The 25,609-nt window shown below is 40.9% G+C and overlaps 1 protein-coding gene across 2 annotated transcripts in view; it reads right to left on the bottom strand.

Annotated features, from left to right (window-relative positions):
• EIF4G3 (eukaryotic translation initiation factor 4 gamma 3) overlaps nt 1-24,719 on the bottom strand; it is a 353,949-nt gene extending 329,230 nt beyond the window's left edge. For both annotated transcript variants that reach the window (XM_061394178.1, XM_061394181.1), the window contains exon 1: nt 24,638-24,719. The gene's annotated coding sequence lies outside the window, so the exon portion shown is untranslated. The remainder of the gene's footprint in view (nt 1-24,637) is intronic.
• Nucleotides 24,720-25,609: the final 890 nt, after the last annotated feature.

Genomic DNA, 25,609 nt, shown 5'->3' with positions numbered 1-25,609 from the left:
ACTTATAATCTTGTTTAACAATATATGCTCAGTCACTCAGGTATGTCAGACTTTTTGTTACCTGACGGAGTGTAGCCCGCCAGGCTCCTAGGTCCATGGAATTTTCCAGGTAAGAATACTGGAGTAGGTTGCCATTTCCTACTCCAAGGGAATCTTCCCAACCCAGGGATCAAACCCGCATCTCTTGCATTGGTAGGCAAATTCTTACCACTGTGCCACCTGAGAAATCTTATTAAACATACAACTACCAATAATATAAAAATAATAATAGCTATTTGTGACTAGGTGCTAGGTACCATGTTAAGCACTTTATATGCACAACTATTTAATCCTCACAACAATCTTAGGCACTAGAGTCTATAATTAGCATTTACACATGAGGATGTGCGTGCTGTGTCGCTCTAGCTGTGTCCAACTCTACAACCTCATGAACTGTAGCCCACCAAGTTCCTCTATCCATGGGATTCTCCAGGCAAGAACAGTGGAGTGGGCTGCCATTTCCTTCTCCATACATGAGGACACTGGGGCACAAAAAGGTTAAACTGCTTTCCCAAGGTACACAGACATTAAATCATAGGAGCTGGGACTATTGTCTACAGGACTCCAGGTCTCACTTCACATTTCCAGCAGTTAGGATGCAAACCACAGAGTCCAGCTCCAGAGTCCATCCTCTAAAAACTTCCACCTCTCTCCCTCTCCCTGACTCTCCTCCCTTTTCCACTTCCTCTTTCAATTTGTAAATGCATACAAAAAGATCAGTAAGGAGAGACAGGGCTGAATCCTCAACTGTGATAGCCTCTAACAATGGAAATGGAAGGTTTTTCACATTTTTAAATTTATAATACAGATGTTTAAGTCAATATAATTTGTATTCTTTATACAACAGACACGTATTATCTAAGTTTTGAAACTAAGATCTCAATCAAGACATGAAACTAGGCCATAAACAGGTAATTTTCAAAGCAATAAATAAAAGTTAATAAGCATGGGAGAAAACTAAATCTTAAAAAAAATAGTCTAGAATGCAAATTAAAACTATATAATTTTTACCTATCAAATTTACAAAAATTAAAAGATTAGAATATTTAATACTGGTAAAAATACAGCAATGTTCACACCTGCTGATCCAGTGTTTTATTTTATCAAAAAAATATCTAAAATATTGAAAAACATTACACACAGAGATATTTGTCTCAGCATTTCTTTTAATGACAAAATTGTTAACCGAATAATCCAGTGATAAGGAATGTGTTTTAAGTATATGTGGTACAGCCATATACAGAAATTTTATAAAACCATTAAGGAAGTTCTTTCAAAATCTTTATTGAGACAGGAATATATCAATATATTAAAATAGTGTACTATTTCATACTGTGAAATAAATGTTCACAGTATGATTTGAAGCTATGCAAACATGAATATATGCACATAAATATATATATGCCAACACATGTATAAATATATACGTACATTTTAAAAATTCCTCCAAGGAAATATATGTAAAAATGCTAACAATTTTTATCCATGGGTGGTAATGTTGCAAGCAATTTTTCTTTTTTTTCCTGTGAATTTTAGTGATCATAAATGGCTTTTCTGCAAGAGTTTTCTGGGTTTTTTTTAAAGCCTTTTCTCTTCATCATATTAAAAGAAAAATGAATGAAGTTTTGTGTTACTCATCCAGACATACGGGATACAGCGTATCTTCCTGGTTGCTAAGCAGCCTATTCTAGAGTTCCTACACCTTTTCGCCTCCAGCCACAGGCAGAAAGGACAGGACCTCAGGCACCAACAGGCCCCATCCCAATGGCAGTGCAAATTCCCTCTAGGAAGCAGCCTGAGCAGCACACACAGCAACTTCACTTCTTCAAACCACTGCACATCTTTCACCCAACATTTGAGATTTACTTCTGACGTGATACAATGCTCCTCACACAAGCTACACGTCACATGTGGACAGACCATTTTAATCCCCTACTCTATGCCACCCCACTATGTCTCTGAGGGAAAAGCTACTCGTTTAGTAAATTTATCCACCGAGCCAGAAATCACCATCATTCTGGACACTTCTCAGTCATCAACTGAAACCAACAGGTAAGCCTTGTTGCTTTTTAAAAATGGCCAGTCCTGCTCAGCAAAACGACAGCATATGCTAAGATTTCTCACCCCTGCAGAGAATGGGTGGTTCCCCTGCTAAGGCGACAAATCCCAATGCACAGTGGCATTCCCTCTCCACAGCAGCATCTGCAATGTGCTATCTCCTCCATGAGAAAAGTCCAATTCTCTTGGCGACAAGCTTTAAGAGAATCCCGACCTCGAGCAGGCTTCTCCTGCTCCATCACAGGAGCCACCGCAGCCCAGTCCTATGCCCTGCCTGGCCATGCTGCAGCAGCAGCCATTTTTGGCTCAGCCCTGCTGCAGCCCCAGATGAAAGCCAGGACAGTGAGGACAAGATGGCTAAGGACTCTAAAAAGGAAACTCCATAATAAATAACAGGTATCATTAAAAAACGTTGCCCTAATCTGCCACATGGTTAAAAATAAGGCTTTTTTCCCCCCAATGATGTCTCTTTTAAAACACTTTAAATCGCTTCTCTTGGTGTCATGAAGACAAATTTAGGAAGATCAGCACAAGTATTGCTATTATGGCAAAGATCAATTTAAATCAGAAGGCTTAAAGAACATAATTCACAAGTTTTTACTTAATAATTTAAAAAAGCTCCGTCTCTCCCTTGATTGCCTCTTGAAAATTTACAAATGTATTTTAAATCCTCTTCATGCTCTTAATATGATGTCTTTGCTGAACTGAGGAACTTGCAAGGAGTCACATTTTAGCTAAGTTTCATTTTTCAAAACAGAAACTGCTTTACTTTTCTGATTATAAAAGTGATACATGGTTAATGTAAACAAAAATGACTTAGCAGAGAAAATAAAATGAAAGTCACCCAATTTCAACAGCAACCAGAAATAGCCCTATGAATACCACTATATAAGCAAGAACCTTTTCAATATATTTTTTAAGATAAAATTAGATCACACATGCTATTTTTAACTGGCTTCCATAGAATAAATGTGGATGCTGTTATCTCAGTAAGTGTTCCGCAAGATTTTTAAGGGTTACATGGAATTTCAATGCATACTGAGCCTAGAATTTGCCCAGAACACTATTACTAGGCCTTTAGAATGTTTCAAAAGGTTTGCTATTATACATGATGACATGACAACAATCAGAATTTTATTTGAACACTGGATTTCAAAGAACAATACTGTAAAAGCCAGATGATATTAAAACAAAAAAACCTAGGCCGATTTTATCCTATCCAATCCTTTATATCCAATCCATTATATCCAATCCTTGGATATAATGTTGAAGCAATTCCTTAGAACCTTAACAAAGTTTAATACAACAGCAGCCCAATTTCTGTTTATCACCAAGGGGCACAAGAAGCAAAATCCTAGGTCAAGCTGTCTCACCCACCCACTTGGAAAATAGATTCACTCTAGTCTCTGTCTCATCCTACATACCTATTTAGTGAAAGAGAATAAATTTAAAGGAAGACAGTGGCAGAGCCTGGGAAGAAATAAAAGCAATTCTGTGAGGTAAAACTGATCCAGGGGCTTCCCTGGTGGCTCAGCGGTAAAACATCCACTTGTCAATGTGAAGACACGGGTTCGATCCCTGATCTGGGAAGATCCCACATGCCAAGGAGCAACAAAGCCCGTGTGCTGCAACTCCTGTGCTCTAGAGCCCGGGAGCCACAACTACGGAAGCCCACACGCCCTAGAGCCTGTGCTCCACAACGAGAGAAGCCACTGCAATGACAAGCCCGCGCACCGCAACCAGGGTAGGCCCCACTCACCGCAATCAGAGAAAGCCCACGCAGCAACAAGGACCCAGCAACAGCTAAAAATAAATAAAATAAATGAAGGTTTCAAAGAAATTCTAGTTGTGGCATTAGACAAAACTTTAAAAAAAAAAAGAACTGATCCAGGACCCAGGACTCTAAATGGACACTGTTTGAGGAGGGGAAATAAAAAGGCTTAGAAGAGATCCTAAAGACTCCCAGATCTTTAACTGACAGGAAACTAAACACCTAGAGCAGCAACACTCAGAAGTACACCTGCACATTCCATCACAGAAACTCCTCCAGGTTAACAAATCTATTTGAAAAGGGCAACTATTTCCAGTTCTGTATTCCTTAAATGAATGAGTCAAACCTGCTAACACCAGGAAAAGGAACACGGATAATAAAATGCCTCATTTTCAGGGCCATCAACATGAAGCTTCTTCATGAAAATGAAATCCATTTCCCTACAACCCAAAGACTGGTTTCTAATGCAATTTCAATAACCCTTCCACACTTCACAAGTCACAGCTGAGTTGGTATCTACCACCGTAAGCTCAAAAGCTTCCCAAATACTGTATAATGAAATACATCAACATTTGAAAAATCTGCATAACTTACTGAACTGAACTGTCTTCCAGACAACCAATGCATGATGTTACAAAATCATGCTTGGGTAGAAGATCCATTCAAAGTACAATACAAACCAATTAAGTGCATCAAAAGTTCATGGACATGGTTTCAGGTTCCAAACTGAAATTAACCTTTAAGAAACTAGCACTGTCAAGTTTCCTTATAATAATAAAGAATATCCACAATTATCTGAGAAAGACATTAAAATACTCCTTTCCAAGCTCCTTCAAACAAAACGCTGTATAGCAGAATGAATGCAGAAGCAGATAATAGTTATGTTTTATTCCACTATAAAGAGATTTGCAAAAATATAAAATGCTACTCTTTTTTCTTTTGAAAAATGGTTATTTTTCATTTTTCAAACTAAGTTAACCCATAATGGATTTGTCTTTTTTTTTAAGTGGTTATTTTTAATTTTTCTTTATTGTCTAATATTACAAATATCACATAAGAAAAGCTCTCTGAGGTCCTCAAAAATATTTAAAAATGTCCTCAATAATATTTAACAATGTACAGGGGAGAAAAAAAATCTGAGAACCACCATTTTAAGTCATTGGATTTCACTGTTTTCTGGGGAAATTTTGAGTCAGCTTCTTGGAACATAGTTTCCAATCTTTAAAATTAAAATATATGGGGAGTTTTCACTTCCACAACAGATTTTTTTGCATCCACCGCTCTAAGAGCTCACATAAATTTATAAAAGCTTCTTTCACACAGTCAGTATTCGCTCATTAGTAAGTTGACTCCTAAATATTCCCCACTCCTTTCTCATATCTATTTTCTAATTCGATTGGAAGATTTTCACAATGTCCATCTTTCATTTTACTTCTCCCCGCAGTCCTCCTACTGTATACAGCAGGAACTAAACATGTGCGGCCCCTGTACCAGTGACTTACAGCCACTTTCAGAATAAAGTGTTATTTTTTTTTAAAAAGCTAAAAAACATCTCAGGGATTTCTATACAGAAAAGAGTCCTCAATCATTCAAGAAGATCCTAATGGCACTCTGAATAGCAGTATTACTAATTCTTATAACTACTAAATATGGCATCCGCCATCATGACCGCTCTTTCTAATAGTTGAGGCCATCTGAGAAGGGGCTGAGTTAAAAGATTTCCATGATCCATTCCTACCCTCACATTCTAAGACTTGGATTCTTTTTATTCTCAATCCCAGCATTAAATAATGCTGGACCCTATGGTTGTTTAGGGGTTGGAAGATGAGTCAGCAGGTGAAGCCATTTGTGAGAAGCAGTTTCATTGCACTTCGAACAACAGACAAGCCAGCAAAAGACAGCTGCCATTGTTTACACTGCTGAACATGCTGTTGGGTCTCACAGGCCTATAAAACCACCTATTGTCCAAGCTCCATTTTTCTTAGTTAAGGGCTAAGAAGCATCAGACTTAGCTACCAGCTCCTAAAGCACAGTGAACAATCTCTTTTCTCAAAGCAAAAATAATGTGTCTAAAAGAGCATTCCAAAACCATTCTTGCAACTAGGAGTGTGTCTCTGATTGCAATAACCCATTAGACTACTACTGTGATACATGTTCAAACATAAGAAAATGTGCTTCCAATAAGAAAAATAAGAGGATTTTTTTAAACCACATAATATAGTTAACTAGAGCATTGTTCAGTGCTTATTCAAAGGAACTGAAAACAAGTGGATAAAATATGAATTACTAATCTTTTTTGACAGTCAGAGAAGCCAAATAACCTGAAACTCAATGGAATTACCTTCTCCAGTTCTGGTTCAACTCAGTTTCACTTCTCAGAATCAAAGGTGTTTCATCTTTAAGAATCTTTCTGTTGTAAGAAAGATCCCTTCCAAGTATATTTTTCAAAGTTGTGATTTCCAATAAAGTACTGGACTGAAACAACTCCTAACTGCTTTCTGGTTTCACATCCAATGGCTTATCCAGGCATTGTGTGCATACGTGCGTGTGTGTGCACACACTCAGTCGCTCAGCCATGTCCAACTGCTTGTGACCAAAATACTGGAGTGGGTTGCCATTTCTTCCTTCAGCGGATCTTCCTGACGCAGGAATCAAACCCACGTGTCCCGTTTCTCCTGCACTGGCAGGTGGATTCTTTACCACTGAGCCACCTGGGAAGTCCCATCTAGGCGTTACACCATAATAATTTCCTTTTCATTTCTAAGGCAGTCAAATTAACCTAATATTTCAAATTCCGAGCTGAACTAACAAGGAAATATAGATATATGCAGTACATATGTATCTATGACAAAAGATGCCCTGTTAGCTAGCCAGCAGGTACTTTCACTATTAAGTAAAGAAAAGCCTTTACTTAAGTACCAAGACAATATGGCTTTTAAACTATAAACTGACAAGCTATCTGCTATGAACCTGTTACTAACCATGCACTAACTGTAAACAAAGCGTGAAACTTAAATTAGAACTATAACTATACGTGTTTTTTAAAATGAAGTACAAGTGATCTTTACGTGCAGGTTGGGGAACAACCCTGGAAATTTGCCTAGCTCCAAGCCTCTTGAACAAACCTATCTATATATAGTTCATAAATCTGAAAAACTGCAGACAAAAAAAGTAAACAAACTGAAAATCATCCTTAGGAAAAGCATATACAATCTACCTTAAAAGTCCCAAGTAAAAATTGTAACTCACATTATCAACCTTGGATTTTAACTGTTTACTAAACTTAGATAATCAGGTCCTCCCTCCTAACAACCTTCCAGAATGACCCTTCTAAAACACAATCTGGCCACATCATTCCCCAGCTTACAGCTCTGATGGCGCCTCGCGGTCACCTGGGTGAAATCCAGACAGAGAAGCCTAACGTGCTACAGTCCACGGGGCTGCAAAGAGTTGGACACCACTTAGCAACTAGACCACCACCACCACTAGTATGGCATATATGGCCTTTTCTGCAGCCTCTGATTATCCACTTCTCCCCTCCCAACTGTTGTCTCAGCAATGATAAACAAGCCATTTATCACTGTCCTGAGTCTCTCCACGTGCTGATTCCTGGCTGAAATACTCCTTGTCCTACCATTATCCTTCATATGGCTCATTCATCCTTCCAGCTTAAGTTTAGAAATATCCCTTTCTCCAGTAAGCCTCTTCCCTCATTCCTCCCAAGCTCTCTCCCACCCTACCCTCTTAAGTCAAGGGATCCCCTCCCTCAGTGCTTGCAAAAAACTGCAGACAAAAAAAAAGGATGAGGAGAAGGAAAGGGCAACCCACTCCAGTATTCATGCCTGGAAAATCCCATGGACCGAGGAGCCTGGTGGGCTACAACCCATGGGGTCGCAAAGAGTCGGACACGACTGAGCGACTTCTGTGTTTTTGAAGCTCAAAGGGATATGGCCCACTGAAAAGGATATAAACCAGGGCAGAATTTCTTAAAGAAGTAACAGATTAGTTAGTTACAACACCAAGATAAATGGAATTGAAAGAGAGATGCTACTGAGAGCTGGGCAGTACTACTTAAATAACGCTCAAGAGTTTCTATTCTTAAATTGTTGCCTCTTGAGAGAAGAGGAGCAGCGCTGGGCCCACTCCCCTCCGCCTTTTCTGTTCCCCACTTTGGCTGTGTTGTCACTTTCGGAATTGCACTTTTTTCACCTTGTCATAGTAGCTGCCAAAGTGTGTTTTTATAAACATGGGGCTCTAGAGCGCTGGCTTCCTGGGGCAGAGGAAAGAAAGAAATGCGTGTTGTACAAAATAAGTACGTTCATATGTTTAATAAAATAGTTCTATTATTGAAAAAAAAAAAAAAGAATGATATGATCATCCTTTCCTTTTCAGTTCCCTCTAGACTCGATGTACAGCAGAAAAACCCTGGAAAAATCTTTAATGGACCCAGCATACAATCTCCATGCCTCTTGATCATCTCAACCCATTCAGCACAATCTTCACCTTGTAACAGACCACCTGACCTGCCTCTTGAGAAACCTATATGCAGGTCAGGAAGCAACAGTTAGAATTGGACATGGAACAACAGTCTGGTTCTAAATAGGGAAAGGAGTACTTCAAGGCTGTATACTGTCACCCTGCTTGTTGAATTTCTATGCAGAGTACATCATGAGAAACGCTGGGCTGGAGGAAGCACAAGCTGGAATCAAGATTGCCGGGAGAAGTATCAATAACCTCAGATATGCAGATGACACCACCCTTATGGCAGAAAGTGAAGAGGAACTCAAAAGCCTCTTGATGAAAGTGAAAGAGGAGAGTGAAAAAGTTGCCTTAAAGCTCAGCATTCAGAAAACTAAGATCACGGCATCTGGTGCCATCACTTCATGGGAAACAGTGGAAAGAGTGTCAGACTTTCTTTTTGGGGGCTCCAAAATCACTGCAGATGGTGATTGCAGCCATGAAATTAAAAGATGCTTACTCCTTGGAAGGAAAGTTATGACCAACCTAGATAGCATATTCAAAAGCAGAGACATTACCTTGCCAACAAAGGTCTGTCTAGTCAAGTCTATGGTTTTTCCAATAGTCATGTATGGATGTGAGAGTTGGACTATAAAGAAGGCTGAGTGCTGAAGAATTGATGCTTTTGAACTGTGGTGTTGGAGAAGACTCTTGAGAGTCCCTTGGACTGCAAGGAGATCCAACCAGTCCATTCTAAAGGAGATCAGTCCTGGGTGTTCATTGGAAGGATTGATGCTAAAGCTGAAACTCCAATATTTTGGCCACCTCATGTGAAGAGTTGACTCATTGGAAAAGACTCTGATGCTGGGAGGGATTGGGGGCAGGAGGAGAAAGAGACGAGAGAGGATGAGATGGCTGGATGGCATCACCGATTCGATGGACATGAGTTTGGGTAAACTCCGGGAGTTGGTGATGGACAGGGAGGCGTGGTGTGCTGTGATTCATGGGGTAGCAGAGTCGGACACGACTGAGCAACTGAATTGAACTAAATGGAATGACCAAACATGTTAATGGTCTTCCAAAAACCTCCACCTGCTACAAGATAAAAGTACAGATTGTTTGTTACACTGCACATTCACTGTCTTCCATTTCAATCAACCAGCTCTCTGACTACCCCAAACACAACATGCACCATTTCCTATCTGCTATAAATGCATCCTCCAACTGTCTTCTGCCATTCCTCCCAAAATGTCCTTCCCCTTCTGCCTACCCAAGTCCTGCTTCCTATTCCTCTAGTCCTCAGCCATCTTCAGGCCTCTCATCTCCTTACCTCCATTCAGAAAGCAGCTTAAATTTTTAACTGACTAGAGTATGTAAGAGGCAGAGAGCACAAACCTCGGGTTTGTTTTATATCTCCTTCACCAGCTAGCCCATACTATTATTTAATAAAACTTGCTCCTTGTTCACTTAATAATAATTGTTGTGCCTACTAAGCTTCAGGGACTGTTAGCTTAATTTATGGTATCAAAACAGTGACCAATACTTCCCTTCTCCATTCTACGTCTCGGGCTCTTCTCCAGATCCCGTTGGCTCTTTCCTTCTCCCCTGAGCACCCTAACCTTGCCATCACCAGGTGCCCTCTTCCACTGAGTGGAGCCTTCTGCTGAACAGCAACTAAGCTACTTTCACAAACATGTTTCTGGAATACAAAAGAAAAATGACTTGCCTCTCCAAATACTCTGAGAAAAACTAGGAAGAGTGACCAGCAGTACGTTTGTGAAGGCTATTCCGCCACCTGCCAGTTGGCAGCTTCTCACAACTGTCCTTATCACTGACAGGCATTTTCATACACAGCACTATTATGAATAGACCAAAGCCTTAATTTCACTAAAAGCATGTGGAGACTTACTTTTTGTACCTAGACTCTGTGATGAATATATGGTTACGTGAAGAAAGGGGATTGTTATTTTAAAAGTGCATATAAACTGAAACATTCAATGACTAAATTTCTATTTCAGTTAAGCTCCTTCAAGTAAAGCAATTCACCAGACCTAGCATTCAAAATTTAACAATAAAAAACAAGGCAGGTGGTTTGTCCATGAGTTCTACAGGGGTAACTAGAGTACATCTCTGACTTCAAATCTCATCAAAAGAATTTACTCTTAGGCAAACTCAAAGAATGTGAAATACATACATCTTCTGACTAAATCAAATTGTCAGATGTGAAGTAAAGACACTGGACCTGCAGTTCCCAATAGGACGTAAACATAAAAAGCCCTTCAAATTCAAATTCACATCTCTGGGAGTGAAATAAGACAGGAACAATAACAAAAAGCTGTACACATTTCCTTCTTTTAACTACTCTGCTAATAGAAGGAATACTTTTAAAATCTGACCAAGTTTTAATATAAATTAAAAACGTGACTGCTGGGGAATTCAGATGCTCGTCAAGCTCAAATATAAAACTAGATAATTACACAGGATACACTGTGATGACCTAAAGCCATACTGAAAATTGGTAAAAAATAATGAATACTGAAACACTAGAATAACAAAAACTTTGTTTTAATTTCCAAACTGTTTCACAGTAACAAAAGCTTCTGATACTGTGTTACAAGGTCAAATAAGTCAAGTCCTTTCCCTGAACAGAAACCACTAACACTGCTTGTTGCCTTATAAAGGCCATCATAAAGTTTAGAAAGCATTTTATCGTTCATTATTTCAATCAGTATCAAAACCCTTTGAAAAGGAGAGAGGTAAGATTTTCCTCATTTTACAGATGGGAAAACTGGAACTCAAGGAGATTATGGGATTTACCATGACAACATGGCTATCTTCATGTAAGAAAAGAGATAAAAGAAAATACACAGGTATCTAGTCATTTGTGTAAAAGAAATACAGCAAAGATAAACTAGAAATTAAGAAATAGGTTACCTCCAAGTATAGGTGGAAAAGAAGGGGGAAACAGGACTTCCGTGGTGGTCCAGTGGTTAACATACCTCCTGCCAAGGCAGGGGACACAGGTTTGACCCCTAGTCCAGGAAGATTCCACATGCCGTGGAGCAACTAAGCCCATGTGCCACAGCCATTCATGCGCTGGAGCCCCTAAGACACAACCGCTGAAAGCCTTCGAGCCCTAGAGCCTGTGCTCTGCAGCAAGAGAAGCCACTGCGATGAGAAGCCCTCCCACCACAACTGGAGGGCAGCCCTCAACCACTGCAACCAGAGAGCCCGACGAGGCCACGAAGACCCCATACAGTCAAAAATAAATGAAAAAGAGAGACAGAAGATTAGTTTAAAAAAAAGAAGAAGGGGAAACCAGACACTGGGCAGCATAAATAGGAGGAGTAATACTTCTCTGTATTTTTCATCTCTCTTTTTTAATATAATTCTGACTCTTGGAACCAGAGTAATGTTTCACATACTCAAAACAAACAATCAAAACCAAAAGTAGAAGAAAAGCGTTAGGAATTCCTAAACTCTTTTATGTGTACAATGAAGTGAGAAGATTATAGATATGGAGAGCCAGGTTTCTCTAGAGATATTTAATAAACAAGGGAAAGGGGAATGTTAAAACAAACCACGTGGCACTAAGGTGGACTCGAATGTACATATAAACACAGAAATACAGATAACGTGTATGTGAGGGGGTCAGTGTACATATGTTCCCTAATGTTGTCTGCTGAAAGGGCCTAGAAGCAAAGACATGCTGCTGCTGCTGCTGCTGCTAAGTCGCTTCAGTCATGACCGATTCTATGTGACCCCTTGACGGCAGCCCACCAGGCTCCCCGTCCCCGGGATTCTCCAGGCAAGAATACTGGAGTGGGTTAAAGACATGCTACTAACACTGAACACAACTAGGCCTAGAGCTTGGTCACCAACAACATTCTCCAGGAAGAAGACTCAGGATTTCCTGGAGAAGCGGCTGACTGCAGCACTGAGGCAGGGAAAATACAATATGAACCTGAAACATCTTGTGCTGCCAGAAAGTAAAGAAATGCTTTTAAAAGGGGGCGGGGGAAGGGTGAATTCCCTGGCAGTCCAGTGGGCAGGACTCTGTACTTTCGCTGGCAGGGGCCTGGGATCAATTTCCTGGTGGAGAACTAAGATACCACAAGATGCACAGCACAGCCAAAAAAAAGGTTGCTAGCTGGGTGGAAAAACACAGGCGCCAATCTGAATGAACTCCTTATGGCCAAAGTTGGAATAATCTGAGCAATAAAACATATAATGATGATACATATCCATGACTCAGTGATCATATAAATATATAATAGAATATATAATAATACATGGAGGAGAGCTCCTCCTCACAGCAGAATTACAATTAATACATGTAGAAGGGAAGAGAGAATTAGAAAGTCGCAATTAAGCATCCACAAACTTAATAAATGTTGCATGTAATATCCACCAGTTACTAAGATTAGTGGGCCAAAGTCTGAAGAGAACCAGCATTTGCTAAGTCTTCCACAAGATACTTATTATAAAGGTGAGACTGTACCTCCACAGCAGAAAGATCAATCTAACCAAGTAACCATTTCATATTGACCATTCCATATTGACAAGGTGAACTTCTTGATATACTAGGAAAGGGTGCATTGTGGTATCCTTATCAAAATTATAACCTCATTCTGATCAGGAGAAGACATCAAATAAATCCAAACTGAGAGACATTCTACAAAATATCTGATTAGTAACCTTCAAAGGCATCAGTCATGAAAGATAAGAAAAACAGAGAAACAATTACAGACTAGAGGAAACTAAGCAAAAATAGTAACTAAACGCAGTGTGCGATCCTGGAACAGAAAAAGGATAGTGGAAAAATTGGTAAAAATTCTATTAAGGTCTGTAGCTTAGCTGAAAACACTTTATCAATGCTAACTTCCTATTCTTGACCACTTTACCTGGTTAGGGAGGACGGTAACTATAGGGGAAGGAGGTGAGAGACAGAAGGGGACACACCCTACTATTTTGGCAGGTTTTCTCCAAGTCTAAATTTAGTCAAGTCAAGTCGATCTTTTTATTTAGCGAGCTGACGATACTCTGTTCCTACTTAGTTCACATGCTGGTGCCAATGACCTCTACAATAACTGTAACATCAAATACAAACTACTGCACCAATCGATATAAAAGGTTTTGCTGCCTCACAAAGCATTTTAGCAACATACTTAGAAATAACATAAACACTTAATTTTCTAAGCCACATAATCGTTACTGGGTAAGTGAGTGAGTGCAAGTCGCTTAGTCGTGTCCAACTCTTTGTGACCCCATGCACTCTTACAGTCCATGGAATTCTCCAGGCCAGAATACTGGAGTGGGTAGCCTTTCCCTTCTCCAGGGGATCTTCCCGACTCAGGGATCAAACCCAGGTCTCCTGCATTGCAGGCAGATTCTTTAACAGCTGAGCCACAAGGGAAGCCCGTTACTGGGTAGGATGACCATATAATTTACCATGCAAACCAGAACCATGACAGGAGGAAAAGGACCTTTGGTTACCCCACTAGTAGGTCAAGTGTGCATGTTATTAAAGCTATCAGGTCAGTTTGAGCTGGCATAAACCAGATGCTTAGGTAAGTCACCCTCATCTCCCTTAGCCCCTGAACAAATGCCCCTGAGGGAGGGGCCAGAAAATTAGATCAGGAGACCCCCAAAGGAGATTTATGTAATGTGAAAATAAGCTACTGCATATTTACATGCTTAGATTTTTTAATTATGATTTTTTAAAGAAGGTCAAGAATGAAATCACTGACTTTCCAGAACAGCGTTCAGCTCTCACTGCCTTGCCTAAAATGTACCACATTCAAGTACACTGACCCAGGCACAGCATACAGGGTAATAAGCTAAGGTCAAGTACTCTGCTGTCTGTTTGTCGAACAGCAGTTACCTCAGAAAGTTGGACTGGTTCCAAATTCTATTAGTTCCGCAAAAGATCAACAACATAATATTAGAAGTTATCAGCTGAATATGACATATTAGCCTATCGATGTCCTCAAAATTCCACATAGGGTAATTAAGACCTACTTCCTTTGCATATTTAGTAAGAGCTAAGCTAAGTGAAAGTGAAAGTTGCTCAGTTGTGTCCAGCTCTTTGAGACCCCATGGACTGTATAGTCCATGGAATTCTCCAGGCCAGAATACTGGAGTGGGTAGCCTCTCCCTTCTCCAGGGGATCTTCCCAACCCAGGGACTGAACCCAGGTCTCCTGCATTGCAGGCAGATTCTTTACCAGCTGAGTCACAAGGGAAATAAATGCAATCTTTAAAAATCAACAACCCCATTCCCACACCGTAATATTTCAAGTCACTAAAGAAACTGTGTGAAAAATCTTCATCCAAAGCAAATAAACCCTGTTTTCATCAGACCTGAAAGGTTATAGAGTTTCTTCTTTAATGTGGTCTTTTCCTAAACAGTTAAAAAAAACAAAATCCTACTAGACAGAGGATAGCTGTTATTTCTCTATTTTGTTTCCTTACAATAATATATACATTAGGATAGCCTGAGGATATAAATAAATCATCAAATTTAACTTGAAAATTACATAAACACATTAGGTAGAACATTCTATGTGAAATACAATAACCCAAGAATTTTTAACTAATAATTTCAATTCTTGACAAGACAGCAAAGTAGTCAAATGCCCATACTTTCTTACAAACTTATCACTGCCTAATACGAATTTACCTTAATAACAGAAGGAGGCAAAATCTCCTTTTGAATAGTTTCAGGCATTATACAAAAGGTAGAAATGGTCAAAGTCTGTTTACTCAATAAGCCATAAAAAATGAGCACATCTCACTAAATCTCAAACATTTAATGGATTACGAAAGCTTTTCAAGTAGTTCTGTGATGCCATTCCTTCTCTCCTAATCTTTCCTGTTCCTTCTTATTTCAACTTGCACACCTCAACCAAATAAATCTTCAAAACTACTGTTTTCATCATCAGTTTTCCAATAAATAAAAAAGAATTGCAGCTGGTTTTTGACAGGGTGCCAAGACAATTCAATGAGGACAAAATAGTCTTTTAAACAAATAGTACTGAAACAACTGGATATACAAATGCAGAATAAACTTAAGACCCTTACTTAACATCATACATACGAATTCAGAATGGATCAGAGACCTAAGTATAGAAACTAAAATTATAAACTTAGAAGGAAACAAAGATGTAAATCTTCATGACCCTGAATTGGGCAAAGCCTCCTCAGACACAACACAAAAGCACAGGTGACGAGAGAGAAACAGGTAAATTGGGCTTCACCAAAATTAAGAGCTCTGGGGCTTCAAAGGATACGATCAAGAAAGTAAAAGTGAAACAAGGTGACCGACCCACTGAAGGGGGAAAAAAATCATTGTAAATGTTGTATCTGAAAAGGGACTTGTATCCGGACTATATAAAGAACTCTTACAACTCAATCATAAAAAGACAACTAAGTTAAAAAGTGGGCACAGGATTTGAACAGACATTTCTCCAAAGACAAATGTGCAATAAGTCCACAAAAAATATGCACAATATCATTAGTCATCAAGGAAAAGCAAATCAAAACCACAATGAAATACTACTTTATACCCACTAGAACCTATAATCAAAAAGACATAACATGACAAGTACTGGAATCTTCATATTTTGCTGGTAGGAATATAAAATGCTAGTCACTCTAGAAAAGTTTGGCAGTTCCTCAAGATGTTAAACATGGAGCTACCTCATAAAACCCAACAACTGTAGTCTTAGGTATCTACTCAAGAAAAATCAAAACATGCATCCACACAAAAACACTCATAATTATATACAACAGTAAATGCTTCAACCACCCAAATGTCCATCAACAGAGGGAGAAAACATGATGGCGGGAATATTCTCCAACAATTTTAAAAAAGGTTCTAAAACATGCTTGAACATAGTCGAACCACGAAAAAATTACGCAGAGAGAAATCACTCACAAAAGACCACTTATTATATTATTCCATTATACAAATTTCTGTAGGCTAATAGTACTTGCCTATGGTTGGCAGGGGGGCGGGGCGGGGTACTGGAAATTCTAATGAATTCTTTGGAGAGTAATGAAAAGATTCTAAAATGTATTGCAGTGATGGTTGTAGAATGATGTGAATAAATTAAAAACCACTGAACTGTCTGCTCTAAATGGGTGGCTTGTATGGTATAGGCAAATTATATCTCAACAACACTGTGCCCCTCCACCACCAAAAAAGCAATGCTTTATACAAACGAAGTCTAACCTTTTCTTTTATTCATGCAAAGTCCTCTAGAATCTGGACCCATCCACAAGAATCCTCCACTCCAAGCATACTGATCAAGATGCTAACAATACAGCATGTTATTGCTATGTCTGACTCTTTTGTGACCCCACAGACTGTGGCCCACCAGGCTCCTCTATCCATGTGATTTCCCATGGAAGAACATGGGAGTGGGTTGCCATTTCCTTCTCCAGGGGATATTCCTGACTCAGGAATCAAACCCACATCTCCTGCATTGGCAGGCAGATTCTTTACCACCCGAACCACCAGGGAAGCAATAATCCAGCATACACCATGCGTATTCCAAGCCAAAATCTTTGTTCATGCGGATGACCCACTCACCACAATCCTTTCCTCTCTGCCCAACCAAACCCTGACTGTAATCTTAAACTTTTTAATTTTTTAAAAATTCACCTTACTGTTCAAATTCTATGTCTTATATGCTATTTTCTAGGGCCAAGAAAGAGTTGGGAGTCATCTCACTCACCCTTTCTTTCTTAACATTCCTCCATCCTATCTACAAGTTTCAGTCTTTTCCATTCTCAATGTAAAAAATACTGTACTGGCTCAAAACTGGCTGTACTTATTTCTACTGTGATGGAGTGTTGTTCCCACCTTGTCATTCCAAAATTCTCGTTGTTCCGATGCTTCGATCTTATTTTCTGAGCCCTCCGTGAGAGCTCACATGGTCTTACCCTCCCTCCAATCACTCCATATAAATATCAACATTTTCTGAAAATCAGGTATACATATACACATGTATACAATTCCTAACTAGAAAATAACACCTGTTCACAACTTTTTAAAGTATGTTTAAATATATGGATGAAGATGGATTCAAAGGAATAACTTTTTAAATGCAAATAACTGTAGGCGGGGAAATCTGTGAAGTTATGTTGTTTAGTCACTAAGTCGTGTCAGAATCTTTTGTGACCCCATGGACTATACCCATCAGGCTCCTCTGTCTATGGGATTTCCCAGACAAGAATACTGGAGTGGGCTGCTATTTCCTACTCCAGGGGATCTTCTCAACCCAGGGATCAAACCCATGTCTTCTGCATTGGCAGGAATATTCTTTACCTCTGAGCCACCAGGGAAGCCCGTATGAAGTTATATCAATATATTTAATGTTATAAATAATGCAAAATATTATACACACAATAACTCAAAAATGTCTGACTTATTGATAAAGGTTTCAGCCCTCCTCTAATGGGCAGTCATAACTTCTGAGCTACAAGCCAAAGGTGAAACAATATTCTCAAGAAAACCTTTCCAAACCAACGAAAATGGTTCATTTCAAATTGATGAAGAATAAAACTATTCAAAAAGTAGTTTCTGTTGACAGATAGTTAAGCAACAAAATAAGCAAGATACAAAACTATGTAATTTGACCCTAAGTTATGTTACAAAAAAGGCCACATTTTAAGTCCATTAAAGTCCATAGAAAAAAGGACAAAAAATATACCAAAATGTTACACAGTGGGCATCTTTATACACTAAAATTATGGTTGACTTTTACTTTTCTATATTTTTTAACCTTTCTGAATTGATGTATTATTATTAAAAGTATAAAACAAAAAATGTAACAGTAACGTTTGACTATGTTTTTTTCTCCTTGGCCTTGATATAAACTCTAATTCTCAGTATCTATACTTCAAATGCAATCCAGCCACTTTAGACGGCTTTGCAAACTGGGTCAATGCTTATGCCATCTCAAAGGAAATTATGAACTATTTTCAATTCCATTACACATCAGTGCAAACAATTTCAGGGTAGCTTTGAGTACCAGAATTGTTGTGATGTCATCTATATTATCTCAAAACTTACCTTAAACTGATTCCTAGACTCTAACTTAACATTTCATTCAACAAACATTTACAGACTTCCGACTACCTGCCAAGCACTGTTATAGGTGCTGGCAACTCAACAGAGTGAACAAAAACAACAAAAATCTCTGCCTTTAAGGAGTTTAAATTCTCTGTAGATAAAACTTAATGTCTCAGAAGAGTCAGGGAACACCCAAACAGGGCTCAAAAAAGTACAGAACAACTACTAGTTAATAAAGATTATAAAAACTGACAAATTTCTGTACATAGCTCAAACCATCTCAAATTTCAGCTAAGGGTATAGGAAAGTGAAAAACTCCTTCTGACTGGCAGCAAGCCAAAGAACTGGGAACCAACTGAGAATTCAGAAGTATCTCAGGATCCTGCAATATTTCATCCATGTAAATTCCAGCTGCAGTTTATTCACTGCCTGAAGTCAGGCGCCTGCCTAATAATCAGGAAATACTTCATTTCCTATTATATTAACTCAAAGCATCATTCCTAAAGTAAAAATAGAGATTGTTCCTCACCACAGGCGTTTATTTCAGTACTTACTTTCTCCCTCATACCTCATAATGAACTAGCTGGGTCATCCCCCAGAGCAAGCCAGCATCAGACATGACAACCTTATTTATAGCCTCAAGTCATCCCACCACAGACAATAAAGTCTTCACTACTAAAGTCACAGAAGTATTTCAATCTGTTTGGCTAAATCTAACATTAACAAGACAAAAACCAGAGGCTTCTTCTATGAGCAAGCTGCCTTCCCTGTGGTCCATGTTAGAATGCCTCTAGTATCAGTTAAGTCGCCACAGAAACGTGTCACTGACCATCAAACAGACTAAGAAACCATTAATAGGTCCCTATAAATCCTTCCCATCTACTTGCAAGAACAAAACAGATCCTCAAACCATAATCTTCAGAATTAAAAGCCACCACAATTCAAGAGGATCACTTAGTAAACTCATCTAACCTCTTCATTTTAGAGAAAGGGAAACTGATGCCCAAAGCAGTTACACGACCAGTCCAAGATATCACATTAAAATGGAAAAGCCAAACTCAAATCCTGATTTTTTTTTTTAAACTCCCTAACAGCTGACCATCTCAATACACCAAGTGAAATCTACTTATATTTTGAGACCAGCAAGTACGGCTTCCAAGCCAGTCTAGTATCAGAAGGGCAGGGGATATTATTATAGGATGACTGGGAAGGAGACTGGGAAAGAACCAACCACAGAAATCAGGATCCGATATATGTAACATGAATGTATCTTCTCATATTCTCATATTATGACGCAGAAGATATTTTCAATCTATAGCAACTGTGTTTTGACTGCCATGTTCTCTGGTATGTCTTTCTAGCTTTTCTGCCACTGCTAAAAACCTGAAACATGCCTGAAATCCATTTAGTACTAACATTCTATGCAGCAGCAACAGCAAAGGAATTGGGAAAAGTTAGCTGGCAGAGGAGAAAGCTCTCTAAACCTTGGGTAATTCTTACTCAGCCTTCTAATTTAGCTCAGGATTTCTTGTATGAAGCCCTAATTCCTCCTTCCCCCCAGGCTAGGCTCCTACAGCAGAGTAATTGTACTTGCCTCATGGTATTCTGCTGGTTTACCTGTCTGGACCAAGTTCTTTGAGGCCAAAGACTTCAACTTGAGACCTAGCACTAAGTGGGCACACAGTAGGTGCTGGATGAACAATTTTTAAACTTGCCACTTAAAGCACCAATATAAACAGCTTAAAAGGTGGCAACCCTATTCTGATTTAAAACATGGTTTTCAAAAACATTTTTTAGCAGATCTTTCTGTAAAAATCTTATCAGAAACCCCAATGTGAAAAAGCAACTTATTGGTCCTTAGGTAATTTAAGTTCTCCTAGTTTGACGGAAAATACCAATGAGCCTAGTACGGGCGTAGCAGCAGCAGAGGCAAGAGCTGATGCGAATCAGCCATCTAACTTTGTTTCTTCTTTATCTCTGTCTTTATCTCCCTCCCGAGAAGAGGACGGAGATCTGTGTCTCAAAGCACATAACCATCTTTGTTGATGGTGGGGCTTAAGAGTAAATAGACTACTGGCCATTGCATAAGCTACACAGTTCTAGTTGCTAGTTATACAGGTATTTTGAGAGATCCCTTGGTAACATGTGAACAAGCAGAAACACGCACTGAATCAAATGCAGCAGGCCTATTCCTCTGCTTTAAGGCTCAATGAGGTAAAGATAACCTACCTGTCTAGCAGTATGTAGCTATGAGCTAATTAATACATGGTACAGCATCACCGCACTTTAGATTACTCCAGAGATCCTTTACACAGACTTCCTCTGGCTATAAAATATGGGAGAGCATCCTCACTTCCATCACCCCACATGCACACTTGATAAGAAGTAGCCCAGCAGACAGAAAGGACATCCGTAAGCCTTAGGACAACAGTCTGAACCACAGTTCACTACCTACTAGACAGATGACCTTGAGAACGTTACTTAAATTCTCTGAACTTCGGTTTCCTCATCAGTAAAACAGAGACTATTAGAGTTCTTGTGCAAATTAAATAAAATCATATATGTGCAGCTCCTAGAACAGTAAGCACTCAATAAATAAACATCATTGTATCACTCAAATTTAGCTTTGACAGAGGCAAAAAAGAAAGCAGATGTTACTGGTTTCAGCCTATAAAACTGAAAATCAACACAGAATGCAAAAAAGGGAAAACTACAGTACCGAAAATAAAGAGAATATTTGCTTTTAATGTATGTCATATCTAAGACAAAAGAGCTGAGGACACAAGTCATTTGGGGGTCACAGGCCTTTACCAAATTAAGTTTCTTTAAAGAACCTACTGCTCTAAAAAAAAAAAAAAAAAGAACCTACTGCTCTTATTTTCTTAACCAAACCAACTCCCCCTAAACAGTAACTAGACTCCCCAGAAGTGTCAGCAGCCCTGAGAGAAATTACATCCTGAAGCCTTTCCATATAAATAGAACACTGAGTATTCACAACAGACTGCAAAATTGTTCTGTTTAAGTCAGAACTACTTGAGCACCTGAATTCAAACTCATTTATCTTCAATTATCTCAAGGGTGAGCAATTTCCATCTGAAGAACTAGGCTTTTAATGGAGACCCAAGAACTCCCTGAAAAATGTTAGCAAGATTTTCTATGCATGTACAATTTTCTCTGGAGAAGGTCTACAAGGTTTTATCAAAATGTTAAAGTTGTTTGTTACCCAGAAAAGGTTAAGAATCAGCATGGAGATTCTCAGTACAGCCTTCTGGAACCTCCCACTGGGAAGGTGAGGTGAGCAAATCTCAAGGCAAGGATCCCCAAGTGCCAATTTCATAAACTATTCACACTGGATTACGTTATAGAAACTCTTAAGCATATTTCTCCCTTGCCATTAGCACTTTCTATATCAGGGTTTATCTTCTTTCATCCTCATCGTCCCCACCCACCCTCCACCATGGCCCATCCATCCTGGGACAGCTCCTATCCCGTGCCTCTTGGCAGTCAAGGGCCTCTATCTGACAGGGCCTTAGGAGCCTGCTGCGCCTTACCGATGACTACTTAAGCAGGTAAAACTCCAATTAGCATTTCTGATTTGCCACTTGAACACTACGTACAAATGAAGGACAGACATCTTGTTACATGAGTCTCCTCATATTTTTACAGATTTAAAATGCTAACTAAACTCATTAATTCAATTCAAACACAACTGCACCCGTACATTCTGAGGAACTGGAGAGTTAATCAAGCCATAGAAAGGGCACCTCCAACTTTGCACTCCAGTCTCAATGTTTCTATGTGTATCAATTTATATGATAATCACTTTTATCAAACAGATACAAATCCCCACACTCCCTCAGTGTAGAAAAGCAAAATTAACTATATTTCAATCCATTTTTAACCAATTCCCCATTACCACAGATAATGTTTCACCACTGGCACATTCTAATGAAATCTGTAATCTATACTTCATTTACTTACAAGCTTTCAGATTTAGCAATTGTAACCTTTCAACGTGTAAGGCAAATAAAAGATAACAGAACTGTGAAATACATTAAGAAGAAAACTTATTCTTCCTTCACTGATATGAGGCAAAGTAAAAAAAAAAAAAAGCCACATAAAACCAAGTAATCTATATTACTACATTTAAGTATAAAAATGATTTCCATTGGAAATTACATCTTGGATCTATCCCCTTTAACAACTATTGCAGTATTACTAGCTGCTCTTATATTGCAACCAACTCACAGCTTTTACAGGTCCTTCCTTTGTGAAATGCAATTGAAAAAGCACACTCGAAACGCTTAGTGTCCAAATAATACCACTAAACTCACCGAGCACTGTCATATTCAGCACCTTGGTCCTCATCACTTTGTAGTCAAGAACATACAACTACAGACCTCCTTTCATGTGTTTAATTTCCAAAACAGCTCCAAGATGGAGGTAAAGAATAATTTACTTGGTGGCACAGTACAGAAACTTTAAAAGCGCTAACCAAGTATGGGCAATCAAGACCAAAAAACCCTGAAATTAAAAAGGAATTTAAACTCACAAAGCATTAAGTGAAGATACCTTTAAGAGATCCAATACTGAATTCTACCTTGAAGTAGGACTATCAGCCAGTCTTCCACCCCAAAGTAAAGCAACTAGGGACACTGATCAAAACTAACCAGGTTTTTCATGGGCAACAAACAGTAAGGCATCACTAACCAGTCTCTTCAGTGAGCAATTCTTAATTGAACAGAATCATGCAGTTAAACATTATGAAATCAGTACACACATCACACTGGAATGGAATTTATCTTACCCTGCGCCACACTGCTTGGATTGAAAAAATGTAGACTAACAATATTCAAAGCACAGAGAAAATGGCACTTGACAGAAACCAAAACTATGGCCTGAGATGACTCCACAAGGGGAGATAACTTTCCCTTCTCAAAGTAATGGATACAGACAAGAATCAAACTACAGACTGTGAAATAACCTGTGGACCTCACAGCAGTTAGTTTCACTTGCTCCAACACCCTACTCTCTCTAAAAGTCAAACGCACGATGACACAAATACAAAAACACAACACATCTAAACATCCAATAATTATTTATTGATTTACATAAATACAACGGATTGGGGGGAGGGGTGTATGATGAAATGTTACTCTCAGGTAGGTAATAATGCCTTTCTAATTCTCCGTGGAATTCATGAATTCAACGTTTTACCTTCACCCGCTGCTTTTTAACTAAAATACCTCGTCACCAAGTCTTTTCAATCAAAGCTGTCCAAAAACTCTACAGTCGAGCAAATAACATGAAATTAGACACATTCAACACTAGACTTTCCAGCCAGGAGCCACGGTACCCTCCAGATATCAGGCCTAGGAAGAGTAAATTCAAGCCCTTTAAAAATATTCAGCATTTAACACCAGTCTTCCAAGAAGTGAGACTTTTGGGGGTGATGGGTAATGTCAGTTAACTTCCTCTTCCTTTAAAAAGGTCAAAGACAGGGAAGCGTCCGGCGTTACATTTCCTCCTTAGATCGCGTTCCACCACAAACCACATCACAACTCTCCCAATCGCTAAAAAAAAAAAAAACACTAGCCAGAGGGAGTGCTTTCTGCAAAATTTCACCGTAGACTGAAAATCCAACTTACCTTTGGAACGAGCTAAGTTTAGTTTCACACGGGAAATTTACCAATAAAGTTTATTATGTATTAACCACGACAATCAAGGAAGCCCACCATGCCCCGCTGCAGGGGGAGCTGAAGGGAGATAAGAAGGAGGGTGTCGTCCTTACAACAATCAGAGAAAAAGCCTTCCCTGCGGGGCTGGTCACAGGCACCAGCAAATTCGGCCTAATAAAAAGGGGGGCGGGGGGCGGGTTTGGGCGGGGAGAAGAAGCGAGAGGGGGGAAACGGTGTCTCCCACCCCGCCCCGGCTCCAAAAGGGAAGGGCTGCAGAAGCAAGGCCGATGGAGCTAGTCTGCACAGTAGTGCCAAGGGTCGGAGAGGGGGGGGAGGGGGGTTCCCCACCCCCAGCAGTGCTGCTGCCAGGGCACCCCCAAAAGCTCCGGCGCCAGGCCGGGTGCGTGGGCTGGAGGAGAAGCGTCCCTGCCCGCGGCTGGGCAGCAGCTGCTGCGGGCAGGAGAGTCCCCGGAGGGGCCACAGTCCCCGACACCCCCAACCCTGGTCCACGGCGAAGCGAGCCGAAGGGCTGGCAGGAAGGTGAAAAGGATACTGTTGGGGCGCCTGGGTCTGGAGGGCCCTGATGTTCGGGTGAGGAGGGGCCGCCGCTGCTGCTGCCGCCGCCGCCGCCGCTGCCGCCGCCGCCGCCGCCGCCGGGTGAGGAGGCGGTACCGCTGCTGCCGCCGCCGCCGCCGCCGCCGCCGCTGCTCCGGTGCCGGGTCCGGTTCCTGCTGCAGCCGCTGAGCCTGATTTCAGAGCCGGTTTCTGCGGTAAACTCATGGCAAAGCGAAGCCACCAACCCCCCCAGAGCGGGACCGGGCGCGCCGGGGTGCAGGGGCCGGGGGCAGCGGGGGGGCGGGATAGGGGCAGACCCGGGGAGGCGGCGGGAGCAGGGGGCCGGGGGGAGGCTGGGAGGAGGAGGAGGAGGGGGCCCGGGCCGGTCACACACGCCCGCCGCCGCCGCCGCCGCCGCCGCCGCCGCCGCCGCCGGCAGCAGCAGCCGCCCCGCGGGCCAGCACCACCGGCTGCCGGTCTCCGTGACAACGCGACCCCAGGGGGGGGGGCCGGACCCGGCGGGGGCAGGAGGCGGAGAGACCGGACCTTTCACGGCAATATCCTCATGGGCCGGCGGCGGGGGGTCTTTATCCCCCTCCCCGGGGGAAGCGGCGCCCTTCTCGGTAGCGGGGCTCAGGCGATGCCGGCGGATTTTCTTCCCTCAACGAGCAGAGCATCCAACATGGCGCTGCGGCCGCCTCCAGCAGTCCGGCAGGACGGCCGCTCGGAAAACTTCGGGCCTTTTCGGAGTGGCTCGGGAGGCCGAGGGTGGGAAGCCCCTTCGGCTCTTTCCGGAGACTGGGAGCGATCGGGATTCTTCGGAAACGCTCGGGGGCGTCTTCGGCTGCCGTTCGGGAGCTCTCTGGGGCTGACTCGCTTCCTCGGGAAAGATCGGCGAGGAGTCGGGGGAGGGGCGCGGGGGGCGGCTTCCCTGGCGCGCTGCGGCCGGGGGGTACCGGGCGGAGGGAGA

This window comes from Bos javanicus, chromosome 2 (assembly GCF_032452875.1).
Source record: "Bos javanicus breed banteng chromosome 2, ARS-OSU_banteng_1.0, whole genome shotgun sequence".
In the NCBI taxonomy this organism is placed as follows: domain Eukaryota; kingdom Metazoa; phylum Chordata; class Mammalia; order Artiodactyla; family Bovidae; genus Bos; species Bos javanicus.
Note: the sequence above shows the minus strand (reverse complement) of the source record. Positions and strands in the feature narration are given on the sequence as shown.